At 45.9% G+C, this 12,894-nt stretch overlaps 1 protein-coding gene across 5 annotated transcripts in view; it reads right to left on the minus strand.

The window, feature by feature from the left end:
- Positions 1-12,894, minus strand: part of LOC146060207 (choline/ethanolaminephosphotransferase 1-like) — a 552,072-nt gene that overhangs the window by 399,049 nt on the left and 140,129 nt on the right. The gene's annotated exons all lie outside the window — the stretch shown is intronic.

Below are 12,894 nucleotides of genomic sequence, written 5' to 3' on the forward strand. Positions count from 1 at the left end.
ACAAGCACCAACACCGGGAACATCACTAAACTCAGACCTGACATCCAGTTCCTGTAAAGTCTAGGGCTGCCTTGCATGAACTGCACGTTTGAGATCTCCCCAGAGTGGTTCAATGATATTGAGTTCAGGAAAATGAGATGGTCACTCCAGAACCTTCACTTTATTCTGCTGTAGCCAATGAAAGGTCGACTTGGCCTTGTGTTTTTGGATCATTGTTATATATTAAAGTCCAAGTATGTCCCATGCGCAGCTTCCGGGCTGATAAGTGCAAATTTTCCACCAGTATTTTCTGAACTGGCTGAGGAGCTCAATGAGTTTTACTGCAGAATCGAAAAAGGAGCCCAGTGCCTCATACCCCCCCTCCTCTCGACCATAGTAAGGCGGCTCCACCGCCACACCACCTTGACCGACACTCGAGGTCTTGCAGGTGGACCAGGGGGAGGTAGAAGCTTTGTTCAAAAGGGGCAGACTTAGGAAGGCTGCAGGTCCTGATGGAGTGTCACCATCTACCCTTAAGATCTGTGCAATGTAGCTTGCACCCATCTTCACTGTGCTGTTTAACACCTCACTGGAAACGAGTAGGGTCCCCGCCTGTTTCAAACGCTAATTATTCCGGTTCCCAAGAAGTCAGCTGTGAAAAATCTTAATGACTACAGGGCAGTCGTGCGAACATTAGTGGTCATGAAGGCATTTGAAAGACTGGTATTGAACCATCTGAGGGAGGTGACAAAAACCCATCTCGACCCCCTGCCATTCGCCTACCGAGCGTTGATGATGCAGTTAACCTAGGGCTGCATTATATCCTTGAACACCTGGATCATCCAGGCACCTACGCGAGGGGTCCTATTCATTGACTTCATCTCTGCATTTAACAATTGCCCCCACTATCCTAAAGCCCAAACTTCTCTCCCTAGGAGTTCCAGAATCTACCTGCTCCTGGATTGTGGACTTCCTGACGGCATGGAAACAGGTGGTGAAAGCCGGATCCTTCACATCCGCCATTCGTATGATCAGCACTGGTGCTCCCCAGGGATGTGTCCTTTCCCCCCCTGCATCTCGAGTGACCAGTCAGTAAAAATCATAAAATTTGCTGAGGACACCTCCATCATCGGCCTATTCAAGGAGGCAGATGAGTCTGCATACAGAAGAGAAGTGGACAGACTTTCACAGTGGTGCGGCAGAAACAAACTGGACCTAAACCCCATTAAAACAGTCGAGATGATAGTAGACTTCAGGAGAAAACCAAATGTCAAGGTCCCACTGGTAATTTCCAACAGAGTGGTGTCATGGGTAGAGACCTTCAAATTCCTTGGGACAAAAATCTCTCGCAACCTCAGATGGGAGTCCAACATAACTTCCTGTCACGCCTGGAGGATTTTGTGGACCCGGTACTGACACGGGAACTTCAGGAGTGTCTGGAGCTCTATATAACAAACGTGCTGGACGAAAGATCGGCTGTTGCATGAATATGTTTATTACCGGTAAGACTGTGATAGCAACAGGAAGTTCACCCGCAGGTTTGTCAGCGTCGCCGACACGAGGGTAGGCACTTTGGCGGAGGTAATACCGGAATGCAAGGTGCTTGGAAGACCACCGGGAGTGCGGAGCAAGGCAAGCTGGAATATATCGGCAATACAGGACTTCGGCAGAAGCGGATAGCTGAACTGGTACTTGTTACGGACTTGGGGGTTACCCACCGTGGGAGTCCGGAGACAGTAACGTGAGGATGCAGGAGGCAGGGAGCTGGAGATCAGGCGTGAGCCCGTAGCCGGGACTGCTGGTTAGAATGGCCACAGCGAAACCCTACACTGACTCTGTTGAGACCCCCGGGCAGATGGAATACCCCTGCGGTAGTGCTAGGCTTCGCCTGTAGCCGCCGCGTTCGAAGGAGCCGGTTAAGCCTGCTCCGACCCCGATGCAGCCAGGTGTTATGTGGTGACAAGGGGTGAGCGATCGCCAGGGGGTATCTCAAAAGGCAGATCTAACTAACGGGCCTACCTGAAAAAAACCCTGACTAACCGGCACCAGGCCAAGGACGGGACAGCGTGACCGAGTCGCAAACACCAGAACAAAGCAACAATAGGGTGCCACCAAACCAAACACACGCCAACATAAAAATAGTACTCTTAAAGTGACGGTACCCCAAAACAGACGTAAACCCACAGTTGTGGGCCTCTCCGAACCACTGAGAGCAGAACCAGGATAATAATGATTATAACTAAGGAGGAAGGGCCGCTTGCCCGTAGGAATAAAGACTAAGGAACCAGGCTCCACTGGAGCACTTACGTGACCGGCCCAAGACTGGACACTGACCGCAGCAATCGGGTGGCTGGATAACGGCTGGACTACGGCTGCACAGTGACCGCAGTGAGACGGCAGCTGGACAATGGCTGCACCACGGCTGGAGGTCCCTGGACTAGGACAGCAAGGGGACAATGATATTTGATCCAGACTGCAGCAGGATAGGACACTTGACTGGACCCAGACGACACAGGACAAGACTGTAAACAGGACCCAGACTGAAGTGAGAAGGACTCCGTCAGAATCCAGACTGAATAGAACAGGAGCAGGACCTAGGACCAGAGAGCAGTATATCTGCAGCTACCAGCACAGAAAACAGCAAGCTATAACTGGCACAGATCCCCAGGAGAGTATGGCTTATAAAGGCCTCAGGTGATTGAAACACCTGGTGGATCTTCCGGCTGCTCCTGATTAACGAGCTAATACCTCACAGCCTGTGAATAATAGCTCAAAGAACACAGGGCTGTAATGACAACAGACCTACCACTGGAGGCCACCAGTGAGTCAAAATGCCAAACAGAAAACAAATCACTGAACCATTCACCTGGTTCCTGACAGTACTTGCACTGGAACCAGCAATATGCACAATTGTAATGGAGCACAGAGAACTAGTGGCCACAGTACTGGACTGTGGAGACATTGCACTGGCAACTTCCTGTACCAGGCCTTCCTCCTAAATACCCCTCAGGGCGGGTCCCATTCGTTTGGGACATCCTGGACCGAAGTAAGGGCAAAAACGGCTGTTTGCCCACAACCAAGATGGCGCCGCGGGAGTCCGGAGCTCAGAGGACTACTACCAGCTCCAGGCAGCTCAGATCTTGCCTGCAAGCCTGAGGAACACCCAGCCACACGGGACCCCTCCACAGCGCCCTCACAGGTATTCTACGCTGCGCCAGCGTCCCCCTGCGGCAGGCTGTGATAGTACCCCCTTTTGAGGGTGGCCTCAGGACACTTCCCGGGTTTCTCTGGGTGTTCTTTGTGAAAATTATGAACTAATGCTGGGGCGTGGATGTCTGAAGCATACTCCCAGGATCTTTCCTTCCAGTCTAAAAGGTATTGTAGACGTCTGTAGCGGAAACCAGAGTCCAATATTTCCTTAACCTCGAATTCCTCTCCTCTCTTCGTAAGGATTCTTGGAGGGCGCGGTAGAGTTCTTCAGAACCGATTTCGGATTAATGGTTTTAACAGGGAAATGTGGAAAGATGACGGGACCTTGAGATAGGAAGGTAACTTGAGTCTATAGGCAAACCCGTAGCCGCAGATTTTTAGTAGACAGCCACACTTGATCTCCTATGGACAATCTTGGAACTGCTCTGCGCTTTTTATCAGACCATTTCTTGTAACGGGAAGAAGATTTCTTCAAGTTGAACAGTACTTTGTTCCATATTTTTGAGAAGTGCTTCAAAGACTTCGTAACTGCAGGGAGATCTAATGTGGGTAGTTCAGGGAATCCAGGAACCTTAGGATGGTTTCCGTAGACTATGAGAAATGGAGAAAACCCGGTCGATGAATGATAAGTGTTATTATGGGCGAACTCAGACCATGGCAAATGTTCCACCCAGTCATTTTGAGAGGAAGATACATGGATACGAAGGAAGGTTTCGAGATCTTGATTCACACGTTCCGTAGAACCGGTTGACTGTGGGTGGTAGGCAGTAGAATACTGCAGCTTAATTTGAAGTGCTGAACAGAGGGCTTTCCAAAATCTTGCGACAAATTGAACACCACGGTCAGAAACGATTTCGGAAGGAATCCCATGGAGCTTGAAGATTTCGTAAATAAAGAGTTGAGCCAATTCAGGCGCAGTGGGTAACTTTTCTAATGGGATGAAATGGATCATTTTTGAGAACCGATCGATAAAGACCCAAATCGTGGTGTAACCTTGAGAGGCAGGTAGGTCAGTAACAAAGTCCATCGATAGATGTGTCCATGGGCGTTGAGGAATGGGTAAGGGCATTAGGACCCCGGCAGGTGGTCGTCTGGGTACCTTGTGCTGTGCACACTTGACACAGGAGGAGATGTAGGCCGTCACATTGGCTTTTAACGTGGGCCACCAATAGGACCTTTTTAGGAAGTCCACTGTCTTGTGAACACCGGCATGATCCGTGAAGCAACATGGGTTTTCCCTGTCGGTGGTTGTGACTGAGTCATGGCAAATACTTTTGATTCTAGGACCGGATGGATCTTTGGAATTTGCTCGTCGGAATACAAAGAACGGGATAAAGCATCTGCTTTCAGATTTTGGGACCCTGGTCGAAAGGTTAAAGTAAAATGAAAACGAGTGAAGAACATGGCCCACCGAGCCAGGCGGGGATTGAGTCCTTGAATGTTCTTTAGGAAGATCAAATTATGATGGTCGGTGTAAATGGTGATCGGATGAATAGCCCTTCAAGCAAATACCGCCATTCTTCCAGGGCTAATTTTACAGCAAGAAGTTCTTGTTCCCCAATAGCATAATTTTTCTGAGCTGGGGAAATTTTTTTCGAAAAGAATCCGCAGGGATGCATTTTGCGGTCCTCGCTTCTTAGAGAGAGGACTGCACCTACTGCTTCTGAGGATGCGTCCACCTCTAGAAAGAAGGGTTGACTGGTGTCCGGTTGTTTAAGGATGGGGGCCGTGGTAAATGCTTGCTTTAAGGAGTTAAAAGCAGTTTCGGCTTCGGGGCTCCATTGAGCTGTGTTTGCACCCTTCCAGGTGAAAGCTGTGAGGTGCGACCAGAGTAGAGAATCCTGGATGGCTTTCAGGGTTGTAGGTCGAGACCAGTTTAAAATGGCTTGTACCTTCTCCGGATCCATCTTAAGTCCCTGTCCTGAAATGATGTATACCAGAAAAGGCATAGAGGATTGTTCGAAGAAACACTTCTCCAGTTTACAGTACAGGTGATTCTCTCGTAACCTCTGAAGGACTTCTCTTACATGACGCGGTGGGTTTTTAGATTTGAAGAAAAAATCAGGATATCGTCTCGATAAACTACGACGGATTTGTACAGAAGATCTCTGAATATTTCGTTGACGAAATTCTGGAACACGGCAGGAGCATTGCTGAGGCCAAAAGGCATGACCAGATATTCAAAGTGTCCGCCCCGAGTATTGAACGCAGTCTTCCATTTATCTCCGGCCCTGATCTGGATCAAATTATAAGCACCTTGGAGATCTAGTTTGGTGAAGAGTGTTGCGCCTTTAAACTCGATCGAACAGTTCAGTAATATGGGGAAGTGGGTAGCGATTCTTCACAGTGATTGCGTTCCAGCCCCGGTAATCTATGCAGGGTCTCAGACCTCCATCCTTTTTCTGCACAAAGAAGAATCCTGCCCCTGCTGGCGAGGTTGATGGCCGGATGAAGCCCCTGGACATTGCCTTGGTCTCTGGGAGTGAGAGCGGATAGGTGCGATCTTTCCCGGGAAGGAGATCGATGGGACAGTCCCAACTCCTGTGTGGGAGTAAAACCACTGCTGCTCGTTTGCTGAACACATCGGAATAAGAGACATATGGAGACGGAATTTGTAACGAGGGAGTGACGGAAACTTTATTAAGGGGTTGGATCTTGGATAGACATGTGGAGGAACAACACTCTCCCCACGACAATATTTCAATTTTTTGCCAGTCAATATGGGGGTTGTGCTGATGCAATGCTTTCGGTATAACTAGAAACTGAATCTGTTCCCTATGGAGGGCAAAGAAAAGGAGAAAAGAGGACTCTCTTTGTGGGGCACTCTTTGTATGTCAATTAGTTTTATTTAAAACGTAACTTTTATTTAGTTTTCATTTAAGATAAGTTTGGACAAATAGGCCTGTCATATAAAGTAGTGATTAAAGAAGTTGAATGCTTCCTCTATCCCTTTTGCAGTGAGCTTTTATAATATATGCTATGCACTAAGGGGTGTTTTTTATTATAATAATTAGTAGGAAGGATTATTGCCCTCTCAGGGGTTTTAAATCAACAATGTGTTACCCAGTATGGCCAAAGCTCTATGGTCTGGGGATCGTTTGGAGGCAAAAGTTTGATAGAATCCTGTGTCAAATAATTAAGGGGTGTATTCCCTATTTTTGATGAAGGATTCTAAATTTTATTGAGGAGGGTAAATTCCCTCCACGGAGGAGACTGCTATTGTTATGGTACAGGTATTGTATATTATGGGTCAAGCTACAGCAGACACTTGTCTGAGATAGCAAATCGCAACTATTGACTGAGGATGCTATTGGCACTTTGCAACATTCAGGATGTCTTCATGAATGTTGCAACATTGTCTAGCTCAGTGTTGCCAAGAGCTTGTTACATCTGTTTTATCTGTGTTCTGAGAGTCATAGGTATATGTTTGGTTGTAAACAACAGATTGCATTCAAAAAGGTCACAGTCCAGAAAAGATTGTTTATTAATTATGCTGCATAGTGTATAAAGCTTGTTTGTGCCCAGCAGTCTATCTGTGTACGCAGATGACCCTTAGGTCTGTGCTGGAAATTTTGCGTATGCTTTTTGTCACCGAAGGGGATCACAGTCAATTGTTATTGCATCAAACCACAATCCAACACTAGTCTTTCACAGTGTGTCTGTGAAAAGCGAGAATACAATACCAATAATACACTTAGGTCTATAGCAGGCCACCAATATTGGCCGTCTATCTCTATTAGGTATCCGGTTCCAAAAAGCCCATTAGGTCTATGCTGGAAGTTTTGCCAATGCAACAGGAATATGTTTTTTTGTCACAGATAGAGATAAGTCAATTATTATTGTTACACCAAACAGACAATCAATTGCTTGTCTTCCACAGTGTGTCTGTGCAAGATGTAAGTACACTTTGGTCTATGGCAGGTCACATGGTTTGCCCACTTATCGCTGTTAGGAGACCTGTACTCAGAATAATTAGCATGTATTTCCGGTTATAGGGGACAAATCCCAACCACAGTAAATAAGAGTAATAAGAGTAATAAGCATGTACTTTAAGTACTTTAAGCATGTACTTGTGGGGAACAAATTCCAATCACTAGCAATCAACAGCTCACTAGTGCTTGCTAGTGTGTTCTTGTTCTAACCACAGGTATATTCTATGGAGGGCGCCAACATAAACAGGAAGGGGAAAAGTCTGCTGAGTCACCGACCCACAGGATATGGGACTTCCATCCACGGCAGATAATGAAATACTTCGGGAGAGGTCTCTCACGGGAATCTTTAGTTGACGGACCAATTCGGCAGTAATAAAGTTTTCTGCGGCTCTGGAATCTAAAAGAGAAAGCACAGTCTTAGGACCCAGAGGAGAGTCTAATGTTATGGACATAACTGGTTCTGCTACATTTGGAGACTGAGATAATACTCCTTACCTGGTGTCTCCAGGCTTGGTTAGGAGTGGAAGTTTCCCGGTCACTGGGAGCAGTTTGCCACCATATGCCCTGTGGTACCACAGTACAGACAAAGATTCTCGCGTCGTCGTCTCTGCCGTTCTTCTGGGGTAAGCTGAGCTCGATTGATTTGCATAGGTTCGTCGGGGGGAGCTGGAGTTGGGGCAGCCCCTGGAGTGGAAGGAGATGGCCGAAAGCGGTATATCTCCCCTCTGTTCTTCTCTGATTGTCTTTCGCGAATGCGTAAGTCCACTTTATTACACAAAGATATCAATTCGTCCAATTGGGCTGGTACATCTCGAGTTGTCAAATCATCTTTCAGACGTTCTGAGAGACCGTTCCAGAATGCTGAAATCAGTGCTTCAATGTATTGGCCAAGAGGCCTATTGCCTTGTCAGAGGCGCATGATCTCCATAGAGGCAGAGGTAGAGCAACCTGGTTCATCGAAAATCCTTTTAAATGTATCAAGGAACTCCGAGTAGTTGTCTAGAAGGGAATCTTCCCGTTCCCAAAAGTGGAGAGACCCATTCCAGTGCGGGTCCAGTGAGCAGGGATACAATATATGCAACTTTGGCCTTCTGAGTCAGGAAGTTGAAAAGCTAGAGGGTGAAATGGATGTTACACTGATTGATGAATCCGCGGCACAGCTTCGGATTACCATCATACTTATTGGGGGTGGAAAGTCGGAGTGAAGACGGAGACGCTATCGCTGCGGCGGAAGCAGGTGGAGGGCTGGTAGGCTCGGCCCTACGGACTGCAGCCATATTTACTAAGGAGGCTTGAATGGCGTCCTGGCGGGCAGATATTTCCTGCAGACATTGGGCCAACCGCTGCTAGGACCCCTCTAGTCCTTCTAACCGGGAGGCGATACCAGGTAGCAACTCCGGACTTGTTCCCTGGCCGGTTGCCAAATCCATCTGGCCAGTGCAATCTGTCACGCCTGGAGGATTTTGTGGACCCGGTACGGACACGGGAACTTCAGGAGTGTCTGGAGCTCTGTATAACAAACGTGCTGGACGAATGATCGGCTGTTGCATGAATAGGTTTTATTACCGGTAAGACGTGACAGCAACAGAAAGTTCACCTGCAGGTTTGTCAGTGTCGCAGACGCGAGGGTAGGCACTTTGGCGGAGGTAATACCGGAACGCAAGGTGCTTGGAAGACCATCGGGAGTGCGGAGCAAGGCAAGCTGGAATATATCGGCAATACAGGACTTTGGCAGAAGCGGATAGCTGAACTTGTAGTTGCACTGGAACCAGCAATATGCATGATTGTAATGTAGCACAGAGAACTAGTGGCCACAGTACTGGACTGTGGAGAAATTGCACTGGCAACTTCTTGTACCAGGCCTTCCTCCTAAATACCCCTCAAGGCAGGTCCCATTTATTTGGGACGTCCTGGACCAAAGTAAGGGCAAAAACGGCTGTTTGCCCACAACCAAGATGGCGCCGCGGGAGTCCGGTGCTCAGACGACTACTCGCAGCTCCAGGCAGCTCAGATCTTGCCTGCAAGCCTGAGGAACACCCAGCCACACGGGACCAGCGCCAGCAGCCTGCACCTCCACCAGTGGGACCCCTCCAGAGCGCCCTCACAGGTATTCTACGCTGCGCCAGCGTCCCCCTGTGGCAGGCCGTGACACTTCCATTGTCAAAAAGGCCCAACAGCAGCTGTTCTTTCTGGGCAGTATTCAATGAGAAAAGTTCTCCGTGTTTTGTGGAGAATTTGTGCTTTGTTCGCCTTGGACGGAGCATTTTGCTTTCCAGAAGCGAGCAACCCTATTCAATGTGAAATATTCTCAGTCTTTCTAAGTGATTTTCGCCGTCTCTCTCCGTGTAGAAATTCTCCATCTTTTGATGGAGAGCTGGAATGTGAACTTTTAAACTAAAAGGTTTTTTTTTTTAATTTTGGTGTCAAAAAATCATTTTTTTTTTCTGTGAAGGGGCATGTTATTTTTATATATTTAATTTAAAAATATATATTTTTTTTATTTTTTTTTATTTATTTTTTTTACACAGTGCAGCCAGCAGGGGGCGCCGGAGCGCTCCAGACGCTCATTAGTTATTCATATATTCACTGCACCCGATCGTTAATATGCACGATCGGGTGCAGTGAATACTGGGTCCCCCGCTGGCTATAGGGGGGCAGCCTGTGCTGCCTGGGTTCCGGAGAGCCCCCCTCCCCTCCACAGTCCTCTGGAGCAGCCAGGGAGACTTTAATCTCTCTGGCTGCTTCCGTCCCCCGGCTCCCTGAAAGCTCCCTGCCGCGGACGCTCGTCCGCTGCAGGGGTTAAGACTCGCCGCGAGTGGCGGCGAGTCTTCAAAACATTGAATAGTGGGAGCAGGAGGCTCCGGAACATGGAGAGTGCATGGAGAGCGAAATAAAACGCTCTCCATGCACGGAGAACTTTGACATTGAATACTGCCCTCTGAGGCAACTGAAAAAAAATCAACATTCCGCAGGAGCTGCTGCAACTCTTTACACTGCTATCGTCGAGTCCGTTCTATGCTCCTCTATTACAATCTGGTATGGAGGTGCCAATGAATTTGACAAATGAAGCCTGCAAAGAGTGGACAGCAGAGAAGATTATTGTGACGGACCTCCCCCTGTAAGGGAACAATACTTAAGTAGGGTCAAGAAGCGAGCTGGGAAGATCTTGGCGGACAAACTCCACCCTGGCCATAACTTTTTTGATATTCTCCCATCAGGTAGACGCTTCAGTTCCAATCCTGCCAAGTCGTCAAGAATACCAAAAAGCTTCTTCCTGTTATCCCTCTTGTACCATGCTTGAAGCTGCACTGTATCCACAAAAAAGTCCTAGTATACGAGAGTATACATGGCCAATATTGTGATTCTAATAACATGCTGCATTCATCTTGCCATCAATTTTGACCAAGTTTCCAGTGCCTATGTAGCTCACACAACCCCAAAACATCAGTGATCCACCTCTGTGTTTCATAGTGGGAATGGTGCACCTTTCAGCATAGGCCTTGATGACTCCTCTCCAAATGTAACGTTTATGTTTGTGGCCACAAAATTAAATTTTGTTCTCATCACTTCAAATGCCTTTGTTCCATAAGTTTTGAGGATTGTCTCTGTGCTGTTTGGAGTATTGTAAGAGGAAAGCTTTGTGGCATTAGCGTAGTAATGGCTTTCTTCTGGGGACCATGCAGCCCATTTTTCTTCAAATGCCTCCTTATTGTGCATCTTAAAACAATCACACCACTTTTTTTTTTCAGAGAGTCCTGTATTTCAGCTGAAGTTATTTGTGGATGTTACTTTGCATCCAGGTCAATTTTCCTGGCAGTTGTGGCTGAAATTATTGTACAGTAGGTGTACCTGACCGTGATTTGGTTTCCACAGAATTCCTCATTTTCCACTTCTTAAATAGAGTTTGAAAACTTCTGATTGGCATTCTTAATTGCTTGGATATCTTTATATCCTTTTCCTGTTACAAACAGTTCAATTACCTTTTCCTGCAGATCCTTTTGCCTTACCCATGGCAGAATCCAGACACGTCAGTGCAGCACTGGATGAAAGATGCAAGGGTCTTTCAGGAGACCAGAAACTCACTGACCTTTTATACACACACACACTGATTACAAGCAAACAGATCACAGGTGAGGATGTTACCTTTAATAGTAATTCAACCCCGTTTGTGTCAATTTGTGTGCATGATAGGAGTCCCAAATCTCCAGGGTATGTAAACTTTGATCAGGGTCATTTGGGTAGTTTCTGTTGTCATTATGATTTAAAAAGAGTAAACACATCTGTTTGACAATAAATGGCTTCACCCAACCACTAACCATGATTGAAAGAAAAGTTTGTGAGTTATCATTCATATTCTCTGACAAATGGCCAGAAAATCACAAATTCTGCTAGGGTATGTAAACTTATGAGCACAACTGTAAATGGGAGCCAGCGGGTGCATGTACCCACCTCTTATTCACTTCAATGGGAACAAACAACCATGAATGCTACACTACGTTCACACCGTGGTCACTCTACAGCACAATGGTATGTCGCCAGACACATCTGTAAATAAATTTATTATTATTTATTAGACACCAATGATTTGGTCACAATGTCATTATATGGTGCTATTTGTGCTAGGATTAAGCAATATTAGCCCTACCTCCCGACATAAAAAAACAAAAAGAATATTGGTGTAGTTTAAGTGAAGCTGAGCATTAGTAAGCATTTTCCATTAAATGACAGGGTGCAGTAAGCAATTCTAGGTTAATGTCCATTGTCTTATTTTGAATAAAATTACATACTGAATTGACTCAAACCTAGTGCAGTATTTTGGCATTAGGCCAGATATTTTTTTTAAAACACAATCTAATGCCCCAAGAGTTCAAAGTTATAATCCATGTAAGTGATTCCCAACCTCATTACTCAAGGCACAAGTTTTTGCGAAATCCATGCTTGAACACAGATGGTTAAATCCAAATAACTGAGGTACTAAATAAGTCACCCATGCTCAAGTACAGATATCCTTTTGACAAGGACCATTCGTAAACTTGGAGGATGGAGGCTGAGAACCCCTGATTTAAATACTTTTGCATATGGATGAGGACACACAGAGAAAAAAGTTAGGAAGTTGAACCTGGGACTGCAAGATCAAGGACATACTGTAGGAGAATACTCAGAAATAACAGTATTTTAGATACATAGTAAACAAGGTTGAATAAAGATGTTCATCTATAAGTTCAACCTGTTTTTACATAACTTATTAAAAAGAGTTAGGTCTAGATGCGATAGAACCAACTGGGATTATTCACTTTGATTCTATTTTAGGCTAAACTAAACTAGTGATTTTTGTTAGCATTGTTTTACCCACTGCTCCCTTCACTAAATTATAATGTATTGGTTATAACCCTGAATGTTGTAATAAACTTGTACTTTTCCAACCTTTTTCTTAAATGTATTAATTGTGTCTCCTCTGGCAGCGATTTCCACACCTTTACTGCTCTGACCATAAAAAAAAAAAAAACCTACCTTTGGAGTGTAAGAAATCTCCTCTCCCTAGTCTAAGCTAATGCCCACGTATCCTGATTACAAATCTTAAGATAAAGAGGGTGCCTGATAGTTCCTTATATTGCCCCGATATAGTTATACATGCTAAAGCATATCTCCTCTTAAACATCTTTTATCAAGCATAAACATTATCAATTTGGCTAATCTGTCTTCAAAGTTCAGAGACTATCACTTTAAGTAGCTTTACTCAGCTTTAGGTTGATGATGGATATTCCTTTGCCTG

This window comes from Crinia signifera, chromosome 2, assembly GCF_055691185.1.
Source record: "Crinia signifera chromosome 2, ASM5569118v1, whole genome shotgun sequence".
NCBI classification, from domain to species: Eukaryota; Metazoa; Chordata; class Amphibia; order Anura; family Myobatrachidae; genus Crinia; species Crinia signifera.